This window comes from Tachyglossus aculeatus, chromosome X1 (genome assembly GCF_015852505.1).
Source record: "Tachyglossus aculeatus isolate mTacAcu1 chromosome X1, mTacAcu1.pri, whole genome shotgun sequence".
Classification (NCBI taxonomy): Eukaryota; Metazoa; Chordata; class Mammalia; order Monotremata; family Tachyglossidae; genus Tachyglossus; species Tachyglossus aculeatus.
The window spans coordinates 126,301,563-126,329,507 of record NC_052101.1 but is presented as its reverse complement, the minus strand read 5'-3'; the positions used below and the strand labels follow the sequence as shown (position 1 = coordinate 126,329,507).

Below are 27,945 nucleotides of genomic sequence, written 5' to 3'. Positions count from 1 at the left end.
CTCCTCAAAAATCTTCAGTGGCTGCCTGTCAACCTATGCATCAAGCAAAAACTCCTCACTCTCGGCTTCAAGGCTGTCCATCACCTCACCCCCTCCTACCTCACCTCCCTTCTCTCCTTCTCCAGTCCAGCCCACACCCTCCTCTCCTCTGCCGCTAACCTCCTCACTGTACCTTGTTCTCACCTATCCCGCCATCAACCCCTGGCCCACGTCCTTCCCCTGGCCTGGAATGCCCTCCCTTCACACATCCGCCAAACTGGCTCTCTTCCTCCCTTTAAAGCCCTACTGAGAGCCCACCTCCTCCAAGAGGCTTTCCCAGACTGAGCCCCCTTTTTCCTCTCCTCCTCCCCACCCCCCTGCCCTACCTCCTTTCCCTCCCCACAGCACTTGCATATATTTGTGCAGATTTATTACTCTATTTATTGTACTTGTACACCCACATGGGGAGCTACTGGCAGAGAACCTTGATCATCATCATCATCATCAATCATATTTATTGAGCGCTTACTATGTGCAGAGCACTGTACTAAGCGCCTGGGAAGTACAAATTGGCAACATATAGAGACAGTCCCTACTGTCCCTTATCAGTCCCTACTGATCAGCGGGAGCTCAGCCAATCCAGGGGGAGGAATGGGGCTGGACGGAAGGCCTTCTGAGGGATGGTTGGGGCTGGATCAGGAGATGGCTGTTGCCAGGGGAGCCAATAGTTTAGCCCTGTCAATTGTCATCAACTATCATTTCACGTGACTGTGTGGAAAAAAGAAGCTGCTTCCTTCTCAGACCCCTCCCCATTTCCTGGTTAGGAATGAAGCCAGTTGACTACTCAATAGTAGTCACTGAGTGTCTAGTATGTACAGCACTGTAATAAGGGCTTGAGACAGTACCAAAGAATTAGAAGCGCAATGTCTGCCCTCGAGTTCCAGGTGGGTTCCATAGTGTAGTTGTTATCACGTCCGCTTTACGCACAGAAGGTCCTGGGTTTGATTCCCAGTGGAACCATCCTTACCACTTTTTTTCCCTCTAGACTGTAAGCTTATTGTGGGCAGGGAGTATGTCTGTTTATTGTTGTACTCTCCCAAGTGCTTAGTACAGTGCACTGCACACAGTAAGCACTCAATAAATACAATTGACTGACGAGTTCCTCACAATCTGGCGGTTTAAGGAGTAGAAATACAATGGAGGCGGGTGAATGACATCTATAAAAAACTGCTCTGTGATTGGAGTCAAACCAATCTGAGAGAAACTGTGCAGGGAATGGACTCAGGCAGGTAGCCAAGCACTACTTAACGATAAGTCTCTGCCAAGCAAAATAATAAACTTAATATCGATTATCACTATTGTATTTCTTATGGACTTACTGTGTGCTAACTGCTGAAGTAGCTATAATGCGATCAGACCAGACACAGTCCCTGACCCACTGGAGGCTCACAGTCGAAGGGGGAAGGAGAACAGGTTTAAAACTCCCATTTTACAGGAGAGGAAACTGAGAGACTGAGAGGTGAAGTAATTTGCCCAGCGTCACATTGCTTACTAGTGGCAGAGGAACTCCGAACTCCTGACACCGAGGCAACTTTCCACTACGTCTTCTGGGCCACAGTTTCATCAAACCGGGATTCTGGGAAAGACAAATATCTGTCCCTGTGAGAGTTGGCCAGGCAGTTTCCCTCCTATTCTACCCATGTGAATGGCAGACCCTTGCTATGAGCAGAGAGCATGTCTCCCTACTCTCTTGTATTGTTCTCTCTCAAGCTCTTGGTACAGTTCTCTGTACGCAGTAAGTGCTCGATAAATACCACTTATCGATGGACTGATGTGCCATTTCTTCCTTCCACTCCCTTTTGAGAACTCTGGGTCATTCTCCCCTCCACCTCTGAAAGACCGTTTGGTGGAGGCGGGGCTGGGGTTACATAAGAGTTTGGGATGGAGCTAACTTTTTGTAGCTCGACAGGAAAAGAGCTCGAGTAGCAACATGGCCTAGCATAAAGTGCATAGACCTGGAATTGAGAGGCCCTGGGTTCTAATGCTGGCTCTGCCACTTATCTGCTGTGTGCCCTTAGACAAGTCACTTCACTTCTCTGTGTCTCAGTTCTCTCATCTGCAAAATAGAGATTCAATACCTCTTCAATACCCATTTTCCCTCCTACTTTATGAGGCTCCTACTTACTCTATGGGACCTAATTATCCTGCATCTACCCCTGCACTTAGTTCAGTGCTTGGCATATAGTAATAGCGTGGCCCAATGGATAGAGCACGGGCTTGGGAGTCAGAAGAACCTGCGTTCTAATCCCGGCTCTGCCACTTGTCTCCTGTGTGACCTTAGGCAAGTCACTTAATATAATAATGATGGCATTTGTTAAGCGCTTACTATGTGCCAAGCACTGTTCTAAGCACGAGAGGGGGATACAAGGTAATCAGGTTGTCCCACGGGGGGCTCACAGTCTTAAGGACAGTCCACGAGGAGCAGCGTGGCTTAGTAGAAAGAGCACGGGCTTGGGAGTCAGAGGTCGTGGGTTCGAATCCCTGCTCTGCCACTTGTCAGCTGTGTGACTTTCGGCAGGTCACTTAACTTCTCTGGGCCTCAGTTACCTCATCTGTAAAATGGGGATGAAGACTGTGAGCCCCACGTGGGACCACCTGATTACCTTGTATCTACCCCAGCGCTTAGAACAGTGCTTGGCACATAGTAAGCGCTTAATAAATACCATTATTATTATTATTATTATTATTGTTATTTATCCCCATTTTACAGATGAGGGAACTGAGGCACAGAAAAGTTAAGTGACTGGCCCAAAGTCACACAGCCGACAAGTGGTGGAGCCGGGATTAGAACCCACGACCTATGACTCCCAAGCCCGGGCTCTTTCCACTAAGCCACACTGCTTCTCTGTCTCTGTGCCTCTGCTACGGAATCTGTAAAATGAGGATTAAGACTATGAGCTCCATGTGGGTCAGGGACTGTGTCCAACCTGATTAGCTTGTATCTACCCCAGCGCTTAAAACAATCCTTGACACATCATCATCAACCGTATTTATTGAGCGCTTACTATGTGCAGAGCACTGTACTGACACATAGTAAATGCTTTACAAATACCATTATTATATAGTAAGTGCTTAACAAATATCATGATTATTATTATCATTCTGCAATGTCTTCAATCAAATGTGTGCTTACTGAGTACATAACACTCTACTAAGTGTTATGGTCCCTTGGTGATAACCCCCACTCCCTTTATCAGATGAGTCAGCTCAAGTTTGTTATGCCGATCGTTGCTATCTCACTTATTGCTCATCCTTGATCTTTCCAATTCCTTGTCCCAGTGGAATGTTCAATCACTTTAAAGTAGCATCATGTGGGGTCTTTCACAGTTTCTTAAAGAGGCAAAAAAGAAGGTAAGTTTGCACACAAAATTATTTCTCATTCCTCAGGTTTTTAAGCAGACGGAAGTGCACTGGAAAAACTCAGAAGACACAGTAATTCACAGCAGTAATTAAAACAATCCCGTACAATGTAAAGACTTCTAAATCAAGTAATATTTTACATAATTAAGCATTCTTTCTGTTCCTATGTTTGGCACTGATTTTAGATTTAAATGTTTTCTTTTTTTGCCAAGTATATTTCACGCAGATTAGCAGCAGGATTCTGCTTAATGATGATTTTCACAGGAACCAACTGTAATGAGGCAAAATAAAGTCATGCATTTTTTAAATAGATCCCTGAAAGGTATTTCGTATATTGGCCTCATCAAAATTTCAAATTCTTTCTGAAAAACAAATGGAAACACACAAACAAACAAACAAAAACCTTTGCTGCCTAATTCTGAAGGACACTGACCTTTGAATGGGCATAGTTCCAATTTCCAAAGAGCCCACGTGTATTGAAAGAGACAACAGTACCATGCAAATGATAGACTCCATTTAATCAATTCCATTTTTACTAATGATATTAGGAAAGCTTGATGGAAACCCTCAATTACTGGCCCAATATTCATGAAAACAGAGTTTAGAATGTTGCAAAATTAAAACATGGGCAGAAGCTTAAATGGATCAGGTATATATTTGAAGAATGCAGTACACTTAATTTCCACTCTGGATAATGTGCTTATCAAAACATGGTGGTTAAGTATAGAAAGCTTATAAGAATTTCTGTAATGCATCAAACTTTAACAGTGCTGCTCTTAGAAATGAGGTGAAAGGACTCACCTGCTTTATAACCTTGGACAAATCATTTGCCTAATCCTCAGTTTCCTCAACTGTGAAATGGAGATGCAATGTCTGTCCTCTCTGCCACTTTAGATTGAGAGCTCTGTCATTTTTTTGGATCTACCTCAGCAGTTAGAATAGTGCTTGATCCATAGTAAATGCTTGACAAATACCATAATTATTAGAAAATAAAACAAAGCCAGACATTGTGGGCAACACATGGAACAGTTCATCTAGGGGCCCCTGTTCCTGTGCACAACAGGGAAGGGATTGCCATTCATGCACTGGCCTGATCAGACAAACACACACACACACACACACACACACACACACACACACACACACACACACACACACACACACACACACGAATCATCTCACTATCATCTTTGAACTAGAAGGACAGATGTCCCCTACCCCCACCCCCACAACACTTAAGTACATATCCTTACACTGAATTGCTTCCCCTACCTGTAATTTATTTTGCCATCTGCTCCTCCATTCGAGTGTAAGCTCCTTGAGAGAAGGCATAGATGCCAGTGATTGATTGACTGTTTGATCGTGTCTACCAACTCTATTAGAGAGAGAAAAAGCATGGCGTAGTGGCTAGAGAACAGGCCTGAGAGTCAGAAGGTCATGGGTTCTAATCCTGGCTCTGCCATTTGTCTGCTGTGTGATCTTGGGCAAGTCACTTCACTTCTCTGTGTTTCAGTTACTTCATCTGTAAAACAGGGATTGAGACTGTGAGCCCTACATGGGACAGTGACCATGTCCTCTCCATCCAAACCGCTACCCTGCTGGTTCAATCTCTCATCCTATCCCGACTAGATTACTGCATCAGCCTCCTCTCTGATCTCCCATCCTCCTGTCTCTCCCCACTTCAATCTATACTTCATGCCGCTGCCCGGATCATCTTTGTGCAGAAATTGCTCTGGGCATTTTACTCCCCTCCTCAAAAATCTCCAGTGGCTACCAATCAACCTACGCATCAGGCAAAAACTCCTCACTCTCGGCTTCAAGGCTGTCCATCACCTCGCCCCCTCCTACCTCACCTCCCTTCTTTCCTTCTACAGCCCAGCCCGCACCCTCCTCTCTTCTGCCCCTAACCTCCTCACTGGGCCTCGTTCTCGCCTGTCCCGCCGTCGACCCCCGGCCCACGTCCTCCCCCTGGCCTGGAATGCCCTCCCTCCGAAACTCCGCCAAACTAGCTCTCTTCCTCCCTTCAAAGCCCTACTGAGAGCTCACCTCCTCCAGGAGGCCTTCCCAGACTGAGCCCCCCCATTCCTCTCTCCCTCCCCATCCCCCCCGCCCTACTTTCTTCCCCTCCCCACAGCACCTGTATATATGTTTGCACAAATTTATTACTCTATTCATTTTACTTGTACATATTTACTATTCTATTTATTTTATTTTGTTAATATGTTTTGTTTTGTTGTCTGTCTCCCCCTTCTAGACTGTGAGCCTGCTGTTGGGTAGGGACTGTCTCTACCCAACGTTGGACTGTCTCTACTGTCCCATGTGGGACAACCTGATTACCTTGTATCTACACCAGCGCTTAGAACAGTTGCTTGGCACATAGTGCTTAAATACCATCATTATTTTATATATATATATATATTATTATTATATAAATATATTATAATATAGCATATTGTATATTATTTTATATGTATACTCAACTCATATTTAGTAATTTATGTTTCATTTATTTATTCAATGATTTAATCCTTATATATTTTACTACTTCTTGCTATATTCCTACTCTTAGTAATAATAACTGTGGTATTTGTTAAGTGCTTACTATGTGCCAAGCACTCTTCTAAGCACTGAGGTAGATACAAGTTAATCAAGTTGGACACAGTTCCTGTCCCACATGGGGCTCACACTCCTTAATCCCCATTTTTACAGATGAGGTAACTGAGGCCTAGAGAAGTGATGTGACTTGCCCAAGGTCACACAGCAGACAAGCAGCGGAACCCAGGTCCTACTGACTCCAGGCCTGTGCTCTATCCACTAGGCCATGCTGCTTCCCCTAATTGATGGCTTGGTAAATGCCTTTGTGAGGGCTATTCTGGGCATTTTAATAAAAAAATAAACCTTTTCCTAATATGTAGAAAAGGAGGGACTAATGCAAGATTTTACAGTCTCCCAATCTAACTGGCTGTTAAACAGGGTGATAGAATTAAGTGACCCGGAAATGGCATAACTAATGGAGCAGTCTTGAAAGAATAACGGTAATGTGGAGGTTCATGAAATGTGTATGAACCATCTAACATATTCATGCCCTATTACTGCGAGTTTCAAAGTGTCTTTCTGTTCAAGATAATAAACCTTCATTCAATTCAGTCTGATGGGGCATGAATTCCATGTGCTAATTAGTAAAGCATTTCTTAATGATTAGAAAAGAAAAATAGATACAATCTGATTGGGAATCCAACTGTCAACGATAAAGCAACGATACAACGGAGGGTGGAAAAATGCCAGTCATTTTGATTTCAGGTGTCTTAATTATGCTAATGAATGATTGTATTCCCTATATGAATGAACTCAAGCAATATGGTAAGCATACTCTAATTAAAGTGCTTTCGGAAATGGAGAAATTTTAACAAATGTTATCGGGATTATTGCTGGGGGCTTCTGTAGCCTTTAGGCTCCGTTTCATGCTTAATGGTGTCATTTGGCTTCACTAGTGATGTGTGAATTTTGTATCAACATCATCGTGACTATCCTCATCCTCGTCATTATCATCAATAGTTCTTGGGTACCTACTTTGTGCTGAGGCCTGAATTAGGTGTTTAAGAGTAGGAGACGCAGTCCCTGACCTTGGGGAATTAACAATCTAATAGCATCCTTAGCATTTCTGTTTGTGTGTGCATCTGTGTGTATACATATATGCATGCATATATATGTATATATATATATTGCTCTGTACACAGCAAGTGCTCAACAAATATGATTGATTGATTGATTTTAACTATGTATAGCCTCCAGTTCCCACTGTATGTAATCAATTTCAGTCTACCTGTTTCCCTTGTAAGACTGTAAGTTCTCCTAGGGCAGGGACTGTGCCTTTAACTTTTATCGTACTCTCCCAAGTCCCTAGTACAGGGCTCTGCACACAGTAGGTACTCAATAGTTAGACCCCTGGATGACCAAATGAATCTAATGGGGAGCTTACAAACTAATCGAGCTTATAATCAAACTATCAATCACGATGAGATTCCATTGCTCCAGGGACGAGTTGCACCAGTGCTTAGAACAGTGCTTTGCACGTAGTAAGTGCTTAATAAATGCCATTATTATTATTTCCATTATCCAATCCTTAAATTGTGAACATCTGTGGGTAGGGTGTAAAATATCTTCTCAGTAGAGGGACAGGGAGAAGGGGAATACAGGATCTGGATTCGGTCATGTGACGTAATGTTGAAATTAGTGAGGCTTTCGGTTACAGTCAAGACTTCAGAGAAATAACAAAACTGACCTCAAGACACAGGTTCATGTCGAATGAGGTATCGGAACCGGAATTTTGAGAAAATAGGTTAAAAAGGCTGGGGTTAACATTTTTGACATGAAACGTTCATTTCCTGAATTGATATCAGAGTCCTGCTAAATTGTAAGCTTTGTCGGCAGAGATTGTGTCCTCTTCTAGTGCACTCTCCCAGGTGCTTAGTACAGTGCACAGAGTAGGCACTCGATAAATATGATCGATTGATTGACTGAAACTCTGTATAAACCCGTGCCTTCCCTGTTAGAGTGGAAGTTCCTTATGGGCAGGGAACATGTCACTTCTTTCTTGTACTTACCACACACTTAGGACACTGCAACTCACCAAGTGGCTGCTAAAGAAATGCAGTTAGAGAAGCAACGTGGCCTAGTGGAAAGAGTCCGGGCCTGGGATTCAGAGGAAATGGGTTCTAATCCCGGCTCTGCCAGTTGCTTACTGGATAACCTTGGACAAATCACTTCACTTCTCTGTGCCTCAGTTTCCTCGATTGTAAAATGTGGATTACCTGGTCTCCCTCCTACTTAAACTGTGAGCCCCATGTGGGATAGGAACTGTATTCATTCAGTCATATTTATTAAGCACTTACTGTGTGCAGAGCACTGTACTAAGCGCTTGGGAGAGCACAATACAGCAATGAACAGACACATTCCCTGCCCACTACGAGCTTGTGAGAAGGAGCATGGTTCAGCGGAAAGAGCACGGGCTTGGGAGTCAGAGGTCATGGGTTCTAATCCCAGCTCTGCCACTTTTCAGCTGTGTGACTTTGGGCAAGTCACTTAACTTCTCTGTGCCTCAGTTCCCTCATCTGTAAAATGAGGATTAAGACTGTGAGCCCCACGTGGGACAACCTTGATTACCTTGTAAACCCCCAGCACTTAGAACAGTGCTTGGCACATAATAAGTGCTTAACAAATACCAACATTATTATTATTATTATTATTACAGCCTAGAGACAAGGAACTTATCTGACCTAATTAACTTGTACCTGCCTCAGCACTTAGAGCAGTGTTTGACACATAGTATTCATTCATTCATTCAATTGTATTTATTGAGCGCTTACTGTGTGCAGAGCACTGTACTAAGCGCTTGGGAAGTACAAGTTGGCAACATATAGAGACGGTCCCTACCCAACAGTGGGCTCACAGTCTAGAAGGGGGAGACAGAGAACAAAACCAAACATATTAACAGAATAAAATAAATAGAATAAATATGTACAAGTGAAATAAATAAATAGAGTAATAAATATGTACAAACATATGTACAGGTGCTGTGGAGAAGGGAAGGAGGTAAGGCAGGGGGGATGGAGAGGGGGAGGAGGGGGAGAGGAAGGAGGCACTTAGATGCCAAAAAACAAATAAAACAAAAAGCAACTGTGGTGGTCCCTCAAACTAGTCCCACAGAGGAAGGGGATGGGAAATCCAGGAAAAGACTAACTCTTAAATAGCCCTCCCTGAGGGAACGTTAATTGGTGCAGGGGCTGAAGGAGTTTTAGGTTTGACCTGGAACCCAGCCAGTGCAAGAGTAGGGTTGGGAAGGATCCCCTCAGCCATTTGGGGGGCAGAAGGTCTGAGGTGGGATCCTAGGAAGGGAGGAGAAGGCCTGAGTCAAGGATCTGAGATCTGGTCTCACGGGGTTGGAGTACCCAGAAGGTTTAGGACGCCAGAGGAGTGAGGCGTTTGCCCCTAAGCTACCCTGGCATCTGAGGATCCTAAGAGGAGGGCTCAGAAAAGATGAGGCAGGAATCTGAGATGCCCCAAGAGAAGAGGGAAAAGCAGAAAGGATCCGGGTCTTGGGGAAAAGTGGGGGACGTGTTAGAGAAAGATAGGGAAAGATCAGAATTCTGCTCAATCTGTTAAAGTTATGTACAGTGCTTTGCAGATAGTAAGTGCACAGTAGGTACAATAATGAATTGTTCTTATTATCACAATTGTTCTTATTATCTTATTACCTTATTATGCAAGGTGTCTATGAAAACATTTTCAGGTCTCCGACCTAGGTTTCTGCCTGCAGTCCATGTTGGAGGTGAACCTCCAGGTGTCAGGAAGACCCCTGGGCCTGGGAGGGTGGAGGAGGGGGAGGGAGTCCTCTCGCCCACCCTATAGTCAACACTGGAAATGGGGTGGGGGGAGGGGGACTAGTTCACAAATGATCCCCTTGCTTTCGAGGAAACTGGTTTGGGGAAATCATCATCATCAATCGTATTTATTGAGCGCTTACTATGAGCAGAGCACTGTACTAAGTGCTTAGGAAGTACAAATTGGCAACATATAGAGACAGTCCCTACCCAACAGTGGGCTCACAATCTAAAAGGGGGAGACAGAGAACAAAACCAAACATACTAACAAAATAAAATAAATAGAATAGATACGTACAAGTAAAATAAATAAATAAATAAATAGAGTAATAAATATGTACAAACATATATACATATATACAGGTGCTGTGGGAAAGGGAAGGCGGTAAGATGGGGGGATGGAGAGGGGAACGAGGGGGAGAGGAAGGAAGGGGCTCAGTCTGGGAAGGCCTCCTGGAGGAGGTGAGCTCTCAGTAGGGCCTTGAAGGGAGGAAGAGAGCTAGCTTGGCGGATGGGCAGAGGGAGGGCATTCCGGGGGTAGTGGCAGCAAAAGAATATGTCATATTTTGGAGTTCTCTACGCAGGGAGCCCCAAAATCCTTCCTGTCCCCAGAAGGGAGGAAGCAGAGGGCTTTTGGACCCAGCAGAGGCTAATGGTTCTGGCACTCAGAGACTCCGGGGACTATTTCTCCAGAACTGCCACATTTGGTGACCAGCATGGGGTTAGATCTGCATGGCATTGATTTGGGGGGTCGTGAGATTTCAGAACCCTGAAATGAAGAGTTGGAAGTAGATAGCAGTGTGCTCTGGGGAGATTAAAAAAAAGTTTGGAGGCAGTATCCCATAGACCACTAGAAGGAGTAGCAGAGTGGGCAGGGTTGGGGAAAATTCCTCTGAAAAGCCTTTGAAGTGATATCATCAAAGGGTTCCCACTGGAGATCTGACCCAGGACCTATCCCTGAAGGCCTCAATGAGGAAAACGGGGGAATCTTCTGAAGAAGGTGGCCCAGGGCTGCATGACTCTAGCCCCATCTGCCATAGGGGACATTTGGGAAAGTATTGATTGGGACTCCCTCCCTCTTCACAATCAGCAAATCAGCACTCTCCCCATCTTCATTTGATTTCTGAAATCACATCTCCACTACAAAGCCTTCTCTGACTAATCTTCCATCTCTTCACCCTATTCTTCTCACTCACTGCAGCACCCATGCTCGTGAGTGCATACCCCCTAAGTATTAGAAACTCAAATCACTCCCACCCCCATAACATTTTTTCAATGTCTGTTTCCCCTGCTAAATTGTATTCTCCTTCAGGGTAGGGATCATGTCTATTTTTTTTTAACTCTCCCAAGTGCTGATTACAGTGCTCTTCCCTAATGAAGTGCTCAACAAATACCATTAATTGATTGATTGAATGAGAAAAGTCCTCTGTAAAGCCCATGAGGCCAGTGGGGGAAGTTGCAGAGACAGAACTCTCTCCCCTAATGTATCTGTCACACAGCATAATCCCCATGTTCGAAGTCTACTAAAATCATACTTCTGCCAAGAAGCCTTCCTAGACTAAGTTCTCATCCCCTCACCCTATTCTTCCCTCCCTACTGCTTCTCCCATGCACTTAATCCTCCGCCCTAAGCACTTCGGGTATTCCCTCCCCGACCATCTCCATCCCGACAAACCTTATTTATTTATCTTTATACTTGGTGGTTTCTCCTTGTCTTGTCTTACGCTGTCAAGTCCTCTCCGACCCATAGCAACTCCATGGACACATCTCTCCCAGAACATCCCACCTCCACCTGTAATTGTTCTGGTAGTGTATCCACAGAGTTTTCTTGGTAAAAATCTGGAAGTGGTTTACCATTGCCTCCTTCCGCACATTAAATCTGAGTCTCCACCCTCGACTCTCTCCCATGTCGCTGCTGCCCAGCCCAGGGGAGTTTTGACTTGAAAGCAGATTGCCTTCCACTCACTAGCCACTGCCCAAGCTAGGAATGGAATGGGTAGGCTTTTGCTTGACTCTGCCTCTTGTAGCCGAGACTGGTAGAGATCTGGAAACTCTCCAGTTGCGTTCCTGACCTGGGGGCTTCTCCTACCTGTAATTTATTTGAATGTCTGTTTCTCACATTAGATTGTAAGCTCCTTGAAGACAAGAGATTGTGTCAATCAATCAATCGTATTTTTTGAGCGCTTACTGTGTGCAGAGCACTGTACTAAACGCTTGGGAAGTACAAGTTGGCAACATATAGAGACGGTCCCTACCCAACAGTGGGCTCACAGTCTAGGAGGGGGAGACAGAGAACTAAACAAAATGTATTAACAAAATAAAATAAATAGAATAGATATGTACAAGTAAAATAAATAGAGTAATAAATACGTACAAACATATATACATATATACAGGTGCTGTGGGGAAGGGAAGGAGGTAAGGTGGGGGGATGGAGAGGAGCAGGAGGTCTGCAACTGTTGTACAATTCCAAGTGCTTATTACAGTGTTCTAAACAAAATAAGCATTCAATAAATACGATTGATGGATTGATTGATTAATTGATTGGAAAAAGTCCTTTGAAAAGCCTTAGAGGCAAAAATCACCAAATGGTCACTAGAGGGCGCACCACAGAGGCAAAGATCATGGAAGTCTCCTGAAAAGCCCTAGAGGCAATATTGCAAATAACCACTTGAGGGCAGCAGAGAACTCGATGGGGGGGAAAAAATAGGAAATTGCCGCAGAACTTTTTTTCCTGTATTTGAAAGAAGGTTTATCTCTGTGCTGAACCTCAAAAACTTTTCAAATGCAGGATTTTTTTCCATTATATGTTTAGCTGTTGTTTGTACGCTAAAAAGGCCAATATGGAGCCCACAGGCCCAGCTACATTGTGCACACACAAAGACAGTCTCTTATTGCCTAATGTTATCATGCCTAAGGAAGGAGGCAGAGGGCTTTTGGATCCAGCGCATTCAGTGACTCTGGGACTATTTAATTATGGGTATAGAGCTGAGAACAAATTGTCAAATACGGTGACTAGCAGTGGGACAGACCCAGATGGAACAGATTTGGGAGTTTGTGAGGTTTCAGATCCCTAAAATGGCGATTTGGAAGTAAAAAACTGTATGCTCCAGGGAGAAGGGAAAAAATAAGGGGAATATCAAAAACGACCACTAGAATGAGCAGCAGAGGCAGGATTGAGAAATGCCCTTTGAAAAGCCCTAGTGGTGATATCTCAGTCATTAAAAGGAGCAGCAGAGAGGACAGCGTAGGGAAAAGTCCTCTGTGAATTCCTACAGATGATATCACCAATGACCACTGGAGGGCGCAGCAGAGAGGAAGGGATTGGGAAAAGTCCTCTGAAAAGCCCTAGAGGTAACAGCATAAACAGCCACCGGAGGGCAGCAGAGAATCCAATGGGAAAAATCAATCAATCAATCAATCAATCAATCGTATTTATTGAGCGCTTACTATGTGCAGAGCAAAAACAGCTAAGGGCAGTAGATTTTTTTCCCATTTTTTGAAAGTTACTTTCAGTGCTGCTCCTCAAACATTTTTTAAATTGCAGGATTTTTTCCCTTTAAATATGATTTATTATATGTGAAAGTGTACATATATGTGCATACTTATTTTCATAGTTGTCCATCGTATTCTGAGAAGGTAGAATTGATTGTGAAGTTCACTTACAAGTGCTTGTATGGCTAAAAAGACTTTTCCTACAGACAAAGGTTTTCCATTATTGTGTCATCATGCTTTAAGGAGGAAATGGAGGGCCTTAGGAACCAACAAAGACTAACAGGAATCCTCGGTGACCCCAGGGGTTCTTTCAGCTGGGATTTAGGCCTGAGAACCCAGAAACTGTAGCTACTACTACTACTACTACTACTACTACTACTACTACTACTACTACTACTACTACTATTATTACCCCTATCACCACTATTACACGCACAAGATCTCCCCAAATTTGGAACCACTAAAGTCAAAGTCACCAGACATCCCACATTTGGATGGTAGTTATTAATTTTTGCTTGTCTTTCTTCCACCTAAAATGTTGGTATTTATTAGTTGCTGTCCCACCCGAACCCTATCCTCCCCCTGACTTTCCCATCACTGTAGACGACACCACCATCCTTCCTGTCTCACCAGACCGCAACCTTGGTATTATCCTTAACTCATCTCTCCTATTCAACTCACATATCCAATCCATCACTACATCTGGTTGGTTCCACCTTCACAGCAGTGCTAATATCCACCCTTTCCTCTCCATCCAAATTGCTACCATGTTATTTCAAGCATTTATCCTATCTTACATTGACTACTGAATCAGCTTCCTTGCTGACCTCCCTTTGTCCTTTCTCTCCCCACTCCAATCTATACTTCACTCTGCTGCCTGGATCATTTTTCTACATAAACGTTCAGGGCATTTTTCCCCACTCCTCAAGAACCTCCAGTAGCTGCCCATCCACCTCTGTGTCCAACAGAAACTCCTCACCATCAGCTCTAAAGCACTCCTCCTACCTCACCTCACTACTCTTCTACTACAACCCAGGCTGCATACTTTGCTCCTCTAATGCCAACCTTGTCACTTTACTTTGATAGCATCTATCTCGCTGCTGACCCCTCACACATGTCCTGACTGTAGCTGGAATGCCCTTCCTTTTCATATCTGACAGACAATTACTCTCCCCACCTTCAAAACCTTAATGAAGTTACATCTCCTCCAAGAGGCCTTCCCTGACTAAGCTCTCCTTTTCTCTTCTCCCACTCCCTTCTGCATCACCTTGGCTTCTTCCCTTTATTTATACCCCCCCCCCCCCACAAGTCCCACAGTAGTTATGCACATATCAGTAATTTTATTGATTTATGTTCATGTCTGCCTCCCCCTCTAAGCTCGTTGTGGACAGGGAATGTGTCTATTATATTGTACTCTCCCAAGCACTTAGTACAGTGCTCTGCACACAGTAAATGCTTAATAAATATGATCAACTGGCTGAATAAGGTAACTGAGGCACAGAGAAGTTAAGTGACTAGTCTAAGGTACCCTAATGCATCCCGATGTATCAGTCACTCCCATTATATTGAAAGTTTCTTGAGAGCAGGGATCATGTCTGGTATGTCTATTCTACCTGCCCAAGCACTTGGTACAGGGCTCTAAACACAGTAAATCTTGAAAAATAATGGTGATATTGTTAAACACATACTATGTGCCAAGAACTGTGCTAAGCGCTGGGATCGATACAAGATAATCAAGTCAATTGAATGGGAGTTCATCGGGGAAGACTTCCTGGAGAAGATGGGCTTATAGTTACATTTTCAAGGTGGGGAAAGCCATGTTCAGAGGACCAAATGGTTGAGATTATTCAAGAACTCTGACATATTGGAAAAGAGAAGGTGCCGTGAAGTATTTACAGCTACATAATTTTCAACAAAATGGCAAAGTGGAGCCCTTTTCTACTCGTTTTAGATTTCAATCTCTTCTTTCTTTTCAGTGATTATTATTCTCTCTCTGTCATTTTCCACATCGAATGATCTCCGGGACAGAAGCTCAAGAACTCACTTTCGATTTTCTCTTCTCCTTTTGGCCAAAATTAGACCGGTCTTTTCTTTTCCTCCATCCTATGATCCTGCACAATCTTCAACATTCACGATAGGAATGTCTAGGAGGCCTTCCCAGACTGAGCCCCTTCCTTCCTCTCCCCCTCGTCCCCCTCTCCATCCCCCCAATCTTACCTCCTTCCCTTCCCCACAGCACCTGTATATATGTATATATGTTTGTACATATTTATTACTCTATTTATTTATTTATTTATTTTATTTGTACATATCTATTCTATTTATTTTATTTTGTTAGTATGTTTGGTTTTGTTCTCTGTCTCCCCCTTTTAGACTGTGAGCCCACTGTTGGTTAGGGACTGTCTCTATATGTTGCCAATTTGTACTTCCCAAGCGCTTACTACAGTGCTCTGCACATAGTAAGCGCTCAATAAATACGATTGATGATGATGATGATGATGAGAGGCTCTTAAAAACGATTTCTGCACAAATTCCAGAATCAACAAAGCACACGGGCGAGATCTTTGGCATTCCCAGAGCAAACCATCTAAGTGAAAGTTGCTTTGTAGAGAGAAAAGTAGGATTCAGGGACCAATAAATTCTGCCCCCCCTCCCTCGCCCTTCACTTCTACTACCTTCTGTGGTGGGTTTTCCCCTAACTGGATTCCTCTCTTAAGTCATGATTCTTGTTATTTCAAATCCCAGCAAAAAGTGCACACACACACACAGAGTCACACATTCCCACATGCTCACACACACACACACACACACACGTACACACACATATTTCAGTGCAGTAGCAAGAGAAGACACCAACGGCCCTTATTTTGACACTCCTCTGCTGACTAGACGAGAATGTTTCCTGCCTGTTAGAACTCAGAGATTGATTCAGGCCCAGCGCTGGCCTAGAGGTGATATTTCATTTCCCGATCATTAGCGATACCAACCTTCCTCATCCTTGTTCACTTAAATAATGTAGCACCAACCCGAGGCCGTTTGGTGCTGGAAAATACCTTAAGCAAATACTCTGCAACAGCCTGAGAGACTCCCCCAGAACTTCCGCATGTTAATAATTCCTTTGATCATTCACTTAAGGTGCTTCCAGCAATACTAAATGTTCCTTCTTGATTCAAACGGCCTATTGGCCTCAACTATAGCGCAGTGGAAAGAGCACAGACCTGGGGGTCAGGAGACCCAGGTTCTAGTACCAACTCTGCCACTGGCCCGCTGTGTGATCTCAGGGGGATCACTTAACCTCCCTGTGGCTCAGTCGCCTCATCTGTAAAATGGGGATTCAACGCCTGTTCTCCCTCCTACACAGACTTTTTTTTAATGGTGTTTGTTAAGCACCTACTGTGTGCAGAGCACTGTTCTTAGACTGTTAACCCCATTCGGGACAGGGACTGTGTCTGATCTGTTTATATTGTAGCTACCCCAGCACTTAGTACAGTACCATAAGCTCTTAGACTATCTTATTAGGGCAGGGTACATATCTGCTAATTCTGTTGCATTGTACTCTCCCAAGTACTTAGTACAGTGCTCTGCAATAGGAAGAAATACCTCTGATTGATTGATTCATTGATTTCTTGGCACATAAAAAATACATATGTTCACATCCTTATACTCTACCATTTCCTCTACCTGTAATTTATTTTAATGTCTGCCTCCCCTTGTAAACTGTTAAACTCCTTGTGGGCAGTTCTGGGTCCCCTTCTGTTCTCCATTTGCACCCACACTCTTAGTTAACTCATTCACTCCCATGGCTTCAACGCCCATCTCTATGCGAATGATTCTCAACTCTACATCTCCAACACTGATCTCTCTCCTCTGAGGTACCACATTTCCTCATGCCTTCAAGATATCTCTCTATTCAGATGACCCTCCTAGACCTCAAACTTAACAGTGCTCTGCACACAATAAGCACTCAATAAGTGCTTATTACAGTGCTCTGCACGCAGTAAGTGCTCAATAAATACGATTGAATGAACTGAATGAAATACGATTGAATGAATGAAAGAACATTTGCAAAACAGAGCTCCTTATCTTCCCACTCAAACCCTGTCCTTCCCCTGACTTTCCCATCACTATAGACAGCACCACCAACCTTCCCGTCTCACAAACCCATAATTTTGACATTATCTTTGATCTCATTGAACCCACTGTGGGTCCAGGGTCACGCTTGGGACAACGTGTGTGATGCCAGGGCTGGTAATAATGGAATTTATAAAGCGCTTACTATGTACAAGGCACTGTTCTAAGCGCTGGGGAGGTTACAAGGTGATCAGGTTGTCCCACGGCGGGCTCACACAATTTTAATCCCCATTTTACAGATGAGGTAACTGAGGCACAGAGAAGTTAAGTGACTTGCCCAAAGTCACACTGCTGACAGTTGCCATTATGATACATAATACATCGCAATATGTAATATTAACAAATACCATTATCACATTATACAATGAATCATAATTACTTAATTCTAATTAAATAACACTAGAGGTATTCCTAGCAGAAAGAGCATGGGACAGGGAATCAGGAGACCTGGATTCTAATCACAGCTCAACCACTGGTCTACTGTGCTACCTTGGGCAAGTTACTTAACCTCTCTGGGCTCAAACTTTCTCATTCATTCAATCATATTTATTGAGTGCTTACTGTGTGCAAAGCACTGTATTAAGCACTTGGGAGAGTACAATATAACATTAACTTTAAAATGGGGGTAAGATAACCGTGAGACCCCTGTGGGACAGGGCTATGCTGTTCTCATTATCCTGTGCTAAGCACAGTGCTTAGCTCATAGTAAAGGCTTAGTAAACACCATCCTTGTTGTGATTCTTGTTAATACTGATTGTTAACACATCCTGAGGGTTGAAGGTTAAGGGAATGTAGAAGCTTCATGTATTTTGTCAGCAACTTTATTTCTTAGTACTCTAATAACTCGATGGCACTTTCACGGATAGCAAGTTGAAAACGATCTGCAAGGAAAGCAGTGTCACACAAAGTTATTAGATATTTCTATTGTCTTAATCAGCATTTCGGGTTCCCTACATATTTTTAGTTCTAGCTGCCTTGGACAGTGTTACCTGGGAAAATTCAGTTGACTTCAGGAGTTGCTTAAAGTGTATCTGTGGGACCCTCGTGACTGCTGGAGACAAAGACAGTGACTAACTTTTCTCCTTATTTTTAAAAAATAAAATCTAAAGAAATTGGTAAGCATTGTTTGTCTTCTTTCCACTGGAAGCAAAGACGAAAAGGTTCCTCCCGGTCGCGGCATTTGGACTCAGAAACCTGGCCGTGGAGACGAGGGAAGCTGGATCCACCCGGGGCATAATAATAATAATAATAATGGCATTTATTAAGCGCTTACTATGTGCAAAGCACTGTTCTAAGCACTGGGGAGGTTACAAGGTTATCAGGTTGTCCCACAGGGGGCTTACAATCTTAACCCCCATTTTACAGGTGAGATAACTGACACAGAGAAGTTAAGTGACTTGCCCAAAGTCACACAGCTGACAATTGGCAGAGCTGGGATTCAAACCCATGAACTCTGACTCCAAAGCCCATGCTCTTTCCACTGAGCCATGCTGCTTCATAAGAGGGCAGAAAGCAAATTTAGAGAGAATAAAGGCCTAATAAGCCCCAATCCCTACTTTGGACACAAGAAAATCCAGATTATACTGTTCTCTTTCTGGTGGATGGTCTACTTGTACAGTTTCGCACACATAAATCCAGGTCGCATTTTAATCATCATCATCATCATCATCAATCGTATTTATTGAGCGCTTACTATGTGCAGAGCACTGTACTAAGCACTTGGGAAGTACAAATTGGCAACATATAGAGACAGTCCCTACCCAACAGTGGGCTCACAGTCTAAAAGGGGGAGACAGAGAACAAAACCAAACATACTAACAAAATAAAATAAATAGAATAGATATGTACAAATAAAATAAATAAATAAATAAATAGAGTAAAAAAAATATGTACAAACATATATACATATATACAGGTGCTGTGGGGAAGGGAAGGAGGTAAGATGGGGGGGATGGAGAGGGGGACGAGGGGGAGAGGAAGGAAGGGGCTCAGTCTGGGAAGGCCTCCTGGAGGAGGTGAGCTCTCAGCAGGGCCTTGAAGGGAGGAAGAGAGCCCCTAATGAATGACTTTAGTGAATGACTGCTTATTCTGGGTAATATTATTAGGAGCCTTATCAATAACTCTTCAATAGAACAAATGGAATTTGAAAATGAGGGTAACATGGCCTAGTTGAAAGAGCATGGGATTTGTGAGGGGAAAACAACAGAGGTGCGAATTGCCAAAAGTGCTTTTGATTGGATTATAGGAGTGTCTGATAATAATAATAATTATGGTACTTCATTCATTCATTCAACCATATTTATTGAGCGCTTACTGTGTGCAGAGCACTGTACTAAGTGCTTGGAAAGTACAATTCAGCAACAAATAGAGACAATCCCCACCCAACAACGTGCTCACAGTCTAGAAGGGGAGACTTGTTAAGCACTTACTAAGTACCAAATACTGTTCTAAGTGCTGGGGTAGACACGAGTTAATCAGGTAGGACACAGTCCCTGTCCCACATAGGGTTCACACTCAATCCCCATTTTACAGATGTAACTGAGGCCCAGAGAAGTGAAGCAACTTGCCCAAGGTCACACAGCAGACATGTGAAGAAGCTGGGATTAGAACCCATGACCTTCTGACTCCTAGACCTGTTCTCTATCCATAAAGCATGCTCTTTCTCTGCTAAATGGGTCATAGTTCAAAATGATACTAATTCTTTATGGGACCACTGGGAATCATGGGACACAGGGATAATAGTCCTGTCACTTCCACTTGCCTGCTGTGTGACTTTGGGTATGTCTTGCTTTCCTTATCTGTAAAATGGGGAAAGAGTACCTGCTCTCCTTAGATAATAATAATAATAACGATGGCATTTTTTAAGTGCTTACTATGTGCAAAGCACTATTCTAAGCGCTGGGCGGGGGGGGATACAAGGTGATCAGGTTGTCCCATGTGGGGTTCACAATCTTAATCCCCATTTTACAGATGAGGTAACTAAAGCACAGAGAAGTTAAGTGACTTGCCCAAAGTCACACAGCCGGTAAGTGGTGGTGCTCGGATTAAAACCCATGACCACTGGCTTCAAAGTCCGTGCTCTTTCCACTGAGCCACGCTGCTTCTCTAGATCTTTCTGTGAGCCCTGTTTGGGATAGGAACTTTGATCTAATAATAATAATAATTATGGTATTTCTTAAGCACTTACTATGTGCAAAGCACTGTTCTAAGCACCGGGGAGGATACAAGGTGATCAGGTTGTCCCATGTGGGGCTCACAACTGAGGTAACTGAGGCGGTGAGAAGTTAAGTTGACTTGCCCAAAGTCATACAGCTGACAAGTTGTGGAGCCGGGATTTGATATTTTGTATTTTGTATTTTGTATCTACCTGAGTTCTTAGGACAACCTGATCACCTTGTAACCTCCCCAGCACTTAGAACAGTGCTTTGCAAATAGCAAGCACTTAATAAATGCTATTATTATTACTATTACTTCATTCATTCATTCAATCATATTTATTGAGCACTTACTGTGTGCAGAGCACTGTACTAAGCATTTGGGAAGTACAAGTTGGCAACATATAGAGACAGTCCCTACCCAACAGTGGGCTCACAGTCTAGAAGGGGGAGACAGAGAACAAAACAAAACATATTAACAAAATAAAAGAAATAGAATAAATATGTACAAATTAAAAAAAAATAAATAGAGTATTAAATACATACAAACATACATACATATATACAGATGCTGTGGGGAGGGGAAGGAGGTAAGGCGGGGGGGTGGAGGAGGGAGATGGGGGAGAGGAAGGAGGGGGCTCAGTCTGGGAAGGCCTAATTACTTGGCACGCTATCAATCAATCAGTGGTATCTATTGAGCGCTTACTATGAGCAGAGCATTGTACAAAGTGCTTGGGAGAGTACAATCCAATGGAAGTAGCAGAAATAATCCCTGCCCATAACGAGTTTACAGACTAGAGGGGGAGAAAGACATTAATATAAGTAAATCATTTATAATTTAAAGATACGTATATAAGCGCAGTGAGGTTGGGGCGAATATCAAAAGTTACAGATCCAAGTGCATAGACAATGCAGAAGGGAGGAAACCGAGGCTGAGAAGTTAAGTGATTTGCCCAAGGTCACACAGAAAGTAAATGGCAAAGCCAGGATTAGAACCCCTGACTCCCGGGCCCCTACTCTTTCCACTAGGCCAGGCTGCTTCTCTGATCAAAAGCCACTTGTTGCAGTGCACTGTACTAGTCTCTTGCGAAGGACAGAATAACAAAAGTGGCGTGCCCACTGCCCATAAGGAGCTTCCACACTAATGGAGGAAAAGAACAAAATATTTACAGGAATAGTTAAAGTGAATCATTCATTCAATCAAGCAATCAATCAATCGTATTTATTGAGCACTTCAGTGTGCAGAGCAATATACTAAGCACTTGGGAGAGTACAATATAACTGATTTGCTAGACAACAACAACAATAACAATAATGGCATTTATTAAGCACTTACTATGTGCAAAGCACTGTTGTAAGCGCTAGGGAGGTTACAAGGTGATCAGGTTGTCCCACGGGGGCTCACAATCTTCATCCCCATTTTGCAGATGAGGGAACTGAGGCACAGAGAAGTGATTTGCCCAAAGTCACACAACAGACAAATGGTGGAACAAGGGATAAGAACCTAGGTCCTTCTGACTCCTAGGCCTGTGCTCTATCCAGATAGACATCAAAATAAATTACAGATATGTACATAAGTGCTCTGGGGCTGAGGGTGGATATCAACTGCTTAAAGAAGCAGTGTGAGAAGCAGCGTGGCTCAGTCAAAACAGCCCGGGCTTTGGAGTCAGAGGTCATGGGTTCAAACCCCAGCTCTACCAATTGTCAGCTGTGTGACTTTGGGCAAGTCACTTCACTTCTCTGGGCCTCAGTTACCTCATCCGTAAAATGGGGATTAAGACTGTGAGTCCCCCGAGGGACAACCCGATCACCTTGTAACCTTCCCAGCGCTTAGAACAGTGCTTTGCACATAGTAAGTGCTTAATAAATGCCATTATTACTATTATTAAAGGGTGCAAATCCAGAAGGGAGAGGGAGTAGGAGAAGTGAGGGCTTAGGGAAAGACTCTTGGAGGAGATGAGACTTTATTAAGGCTTTGAAGGTGGGGAGAGTAGTATGCCATCATATATGGAGCTGGGGAGAGTTCCAGGCCAGAGGGAGGACATTGGCTATGAGTCGGTGGTGAGATAGAGATCGAATTGCATTAAGTACGTTGGTGTTAGAGGAGTGAAGTGTGCGGGCTGGGTTGTAGTAGGAGATCAGCAAGGTAAGAGGAGGGGGAGAGCTGATTGAGTGCTTTAAAGCCAATAGTAAAGAGTTTCTGTTTGATACAGAGGTGGGTGGGGCGACCACTGGATGTTCTTGAGGGGTGGGGAGATGTGGACTGGGTGGGCTTTTTTGAGAAATGATCCAGAAGTAGCAGAAATAATCCCCGCCCATAACGAGTTTACAGACTAGAGGGGGAGAAAGACATTAATATAAGTAAATCATTTATAATTTAAAGGTATGTATATAAGCTCAGTGAGGTTGGGGCGAATATCAAGTGTTACAGATCCAAGTGCATAGACAATGCAGAAGGGAGGAAATTGAGGCTGAGAAGTGATTTGCCCAAGGTCACTTAGAAAGTAAAAGGCAAAGTGAGGATTAGAACCCAGGTCCTCTGACTCCCCAGCCCACACTTCACAGCAGAGTGGAGTGAGGACCGGAGTGGGGAGAGACAGGAGGCAGGGAAGTCAGCGAGGAGGCTAATGCAGTAATCAAGGTGGGATAGGATCAGTGTGGCAGCAGTTTCGAGGGAGAGGAAAGGGAGGATTTCAGCGATGCTGTGAAGGTAGAACCTGCAGGATTTGGTGACAGATTGAATATTTGAGGTGGATAAGATGAGTTGAGGATAATGTCAAAGATGTGGATTTGTGATATGGGGAGGATGGTGGTGTTGTCTACAGTGATGGGAAAGATAGGAGGAGGACACAGTTTTATTGGGAAGATGAGGAATTCTGTTTTGGACATGAAACTCCTCATCCTGGGCTCTGAGGTGCTGAATCAACATCTCTCCCTTTCTACCTATCCTTGCTCTTCTCCCTACAACCGAGCCCACACATGATAGAGGGCCTCTATCACCAACCTATTATTCACTATGCCTCAATCTCATCTCTCTCACCATCAACCCCTTATTCACTTCCTCCCTTCTTCCTGGAACTCCCTCAGCACCTTCACATCCAGCAGACTACCGCTCTCCCCATCTTTAAAGTCCTTCTGACATCTCATCTCCTCCAGTTGGCCTTCCCTGTTAAATCCTCGTCTCCCCACCTTACATCACCTCCAAACAGTCATTTCAGTACTTCCACTTCTTTATACTCTATTATTTCCCCCTATTTATAATTTATTTTCTTTCCTGTCTCTCCTGATAGAGTGCAAACTCCTTGAGGATGGGGATCATATCTACTAACTCTATTATACTCTCCCAAGAGCTTAGTATTGTACTCTGCACACAGCAGGCACTCGATCAATACATTTGCATGATTGATTGAACTAAGCTCATGCATTTCTCTTCTCCCAAATGCACTGAAGGCCATCCTGGTCCTGTATTTCTGATTAATCAGAAACAGACCATTGAGGATCGCATGACTGAAGAGGTAGTAATCAAGAAATAACAATCAGCTCAGCAAGCAACTTAGCCTCAAACCCATAGCTGGCATACAATAGGGCATTTTCAGCAATTACAAATATTTCCCTCCACTCTTGTAGGGCATAACAGTTTCTCTGGGAGCTGTAGAAAGCCGTACTTGCAATGAGTTCTCCAACAAAGTGCCTCCTGCCACAGGAGTAGAGTTGAAGTTTTTCAATTAAGAATTCTCTCAGCCAGTAACGACTGAAGCCATGCCTCCTTACCTCCTCCAAAAATGAACATGCATCTGGAATTCTGCTTGGGGTTCCTTCAACTCCTTCACAGGTAGTGCTGAGAAAGTCATTCTGCTCTGATTCCCCCTTAATTCTCCTCCAAAGATAAAGGAGACCAACCTGTTCCCCTGTGGGATGTTTAATTCTCCCCCTGGGACCCAGTGAAATCTCATGAAACCAAATGGACATTGACTGATCAATCTTTTTTTTTAATGGTATTTGTTAAGTGCTTACTATGTGCCAGGCACTGTACTGAGCACTGCGACAGATACAAGCTTATCAGGTTGGACACACTTCCTATCCCACATAATAATAATAATAATGGTATTTGTTAAGCACTTACTGTGTGCCAAGCACTGTTCAAAGCGCTGGGGTAGATACAAGGTAATCAGATTGTCCCATGTGGGGCTCACAGTCTTAAACCCCATTTTACAGATGAGGTAACTGAAACACAGAGAAGTTAAGTGACTTGCCCAAAGTCACATAGCTGACAAGTAGCAGACCTGGGATTAGAACCCACGACCTCTGACTCCCAAGCCTGTGCTCTTTCCACTAAGCCACTCACAGAATCCCCACTTTTCAGACTGAGGCCCAGAGGTGTTAAATGACTAGCCCAAGGTCACACAGCAGACAAGAGGCAGGGCCGAGACCAGAACCCAGGTCGTCCGACCCCCAAGCCAGTGCGCCCTCCACCAGGCCACACTGCTGCTTACTGTGTGCAGAACACTATATTAAGTGCTTAGGGGAATACAATACAATGGAGTCGGTAGACATGATTGCTGCCCTCATGGAGCTCGTGGTCTTTCGGTCAAGGCATACATTAAAATCAATTACAGATATGGGAAGCAGCAGAGTAGAAGGATATGAACATAAGGTCTGTGGGACTGGGAGGGGAGTGAGTATCATGGCATAGATCCAAGTGCATAAACAACAATAGAAGGGAAGGAAAATAGGGTGGGGTGCCAAGCAAGCACCTCAGAGCCCATACTGGGGCCAAGCTAATTTTGCAATGAGATCTTGGGTAGCTCATGCTGAGGGTAGAAGCCTTTCCCGACTAAGCCCTTGTTTCCTCTTCTCCCACTCCCTTTTGCATCTCCCTGACTTGCTCTCTTTATTCATCCCCCCTCCCAGCCCCACAGCACTTTCGTATATATCTGTAATTCATTTGTAGTAATGTCTGTCTCCCTCTCTAAACTGTAAGCTTGTTGTGGGCAGGGAAATGTCTGCTTATTGTTATAATGTACTCTCCCAAGCACTTGGTATAGTGCTTTGCACACAGTAAGCACTTAATAAATATGAATGAATGAATGAATGGGTAAGTATTATTATTATTATTATTAAATACCCTCATCATTATTATTTTGTTTCCTCTCTGCCCCCCAGGACTGTCAGCGAACAGTGCTTGGCACACGGGAAGCGCCCAACAAATACCCTCATCATTATTATTTTGTTGCGTGGCTTGGTGGAAAGAGCCTGGGCTTTGGAGTCAGAGGTCATGGGTTCGAATCCCGGCTCCGCCACACATCTGCCGTGTGACCTTGGGCAAGTCATTTAACTTCTCTGGGCCTCAGTGACCTCATCTGTGAAATGGGGATGAAGACTGTGAGCTCCCCTGTGGGACAACCTGATCACCTTGTAATCTTCCCCAGCGCTTAGAACAGTGCTTTGCACATAGTAAGAGCTTAATAAATGCCATTATTATTATTATTATTATTATTATAAGTAGTTCTTTTAGCATTTATGCCCAGGGTTTCAGGAGGGTGTGGCCACAGTCAGGCCCAGAGGATCCTGAAAATTTCTAGGCTGATGATTGAGGGGTGGAGCTGGGACTGACAGCATGTCAGCGCCTGGATTGTCTTCTTCCGTTGTGGGGGCTGGGGGGTTGATATTCATTCATTTATTCACTAACTCATTCATTCATCCAACCAGTGATGTTTACTGAGCACCCACTGTGCAAACAGCATGACATTAGGGACCTGGGAGGGCAAAATCAGAGTGAAATACCCAATCTTGCAAGAGCCAACCTCACTGTTCCTGAACTGGGCTCTGGGATGGGAAGAAGATATGGAACCACAATAGCACCACAACCCTTGGAAGCTTGGGAGATGCCATGGGTTAGACTTATTCTGGCCACAGCTAAGTCAAAATTGAATTTTCCCTCTGGGAGAGTCCAGTCAAAAATATGCCCATGAAGATTTAGCCCCGGTGGGTATTTTCCAACTCACATGTCCCTCAGCTCGGCAGAGAACTTCCAAGAGGGCCAGAATACAAAAACAACAGCTGAGCTTTCAATTTCCTTCATGGTCACTCGCTTCCCTAAGAAACCTTATAGGATTGTAAAATGCTGAGGTGACTCCCCTTCACTCATGCCTGGTGAGCGTGGCAATTGACAACATAGAAATGCACTTTCTCAGAGCTCTGTATGCCTCGCGGTGATGTTCCCAAAGTGCTGGGAAATTGTATTTAGATTTCATTTTTACTGCAAACATATCATTTCCCAAAATGACTGATGTCATCTTAAGTATTTCAGAGAGAGACGCTTAGAGAAAGAGGGAGATGAAAAGAGAGGGGGGGAGACATAAAAAGACACAAATAGAGAGAGAGAAAGAGAGGGAGACAGCCAGAGGGTGTGTACACATGTGCCAAGGTGAGACATAGGCACCTATGTATATTTTTATTTATTAATATAGTCCATCAATATAGCTATATGTATGTTCAATTATTTGTTCAGTTGTTTCAATTGTCTGTGTTTGCATTTCTTCCTGCTTCATCTGAGTTCTTCCTCTGGCATTCACTCTCTGTAAATAATTTATGTCTTTCTGTCTCCCCTAATAGACTGTAAGCAACTCCAAGGCAGGGAACATGTGTATTGCTGATTTTGTATTCTCCCAAGCACTTAATTCAGTTATTCTGAATTAGAGTGTAAGCTCCTTGTGGACAAGGAATATGTTTTTGGCTTCTGCTGCACTTTCTCAAGTGTTTGGTACAATGCATCACACTCAGATGGTTGCTCAGTAAATATCATCAATTGATTGAGTGCATGATTGATTAATAGAAACACAGAAAGACAGAGCCTGAGGAAAGAGAGCTGACAACATGCAGTTGTCATAGCCCAACTTATGGCAATTATATTTATTGAGCGCTTACTGTGTGCAGAGCACTGTACAATATAACAATCAATCAATCAATGGTTTTTATTGAATGCTTAATACATGCCAAGCGCTGTACTAAGCACTTGGGAGAGTGCAATACAACAAAGTAGGCAGATATGTTCCCTGTCCACAGGTCCTTTGAACTCAAACTCAATTAATTAATCAGTCAATTCATCGTGTTTCCTGACACCCTACTCTGAGGAGAGCACTGTACTAAGAGTTTGGGAGAGCACAATAGAGTTAATGATGGCATTTATCAAGTGCTTACTATGTGCAAAGCACTGTGGCCTAATGGATAGAGCATGGACCTGGATTCTAATCCCAGCTCTGACACTTTTTTTCTTTAAATGGTATTTGTTAAGTGCTTACTATGTGCCAGGCACTGTTCTAAGCACTGGGGTAGATTCAAGCTAATCAGGTTGGACACAGCCCATGTCCCACATAGGGATCATGG

The 27,945-nt window shown here is 43.7% G+C and overlaps 1 protein-coding gene and 1 non-coding gene across 2 annotated transcripts in view; one reads left to right on the top strand and one right to left on the bottom strand.

Annotated features, from left to right (window-relative positions):
* Positions 1 to 27,945, bottom strand: part of LOC119919706 (E3 SUMO-protein ligase PIAS3-like) — a 545,060-nt gene that overhangs the window by 291,370 nt on the left and 225,745 nt on the right. The gene's annotated exons all lie outside the window — the stretch shown is intronic.
* On the top strand, positions 927 to 999 carry TRNAV-UAC. The gene has a single exon. It is a non-coding gene; the product is annotated as a tRNA-Val (tRNA).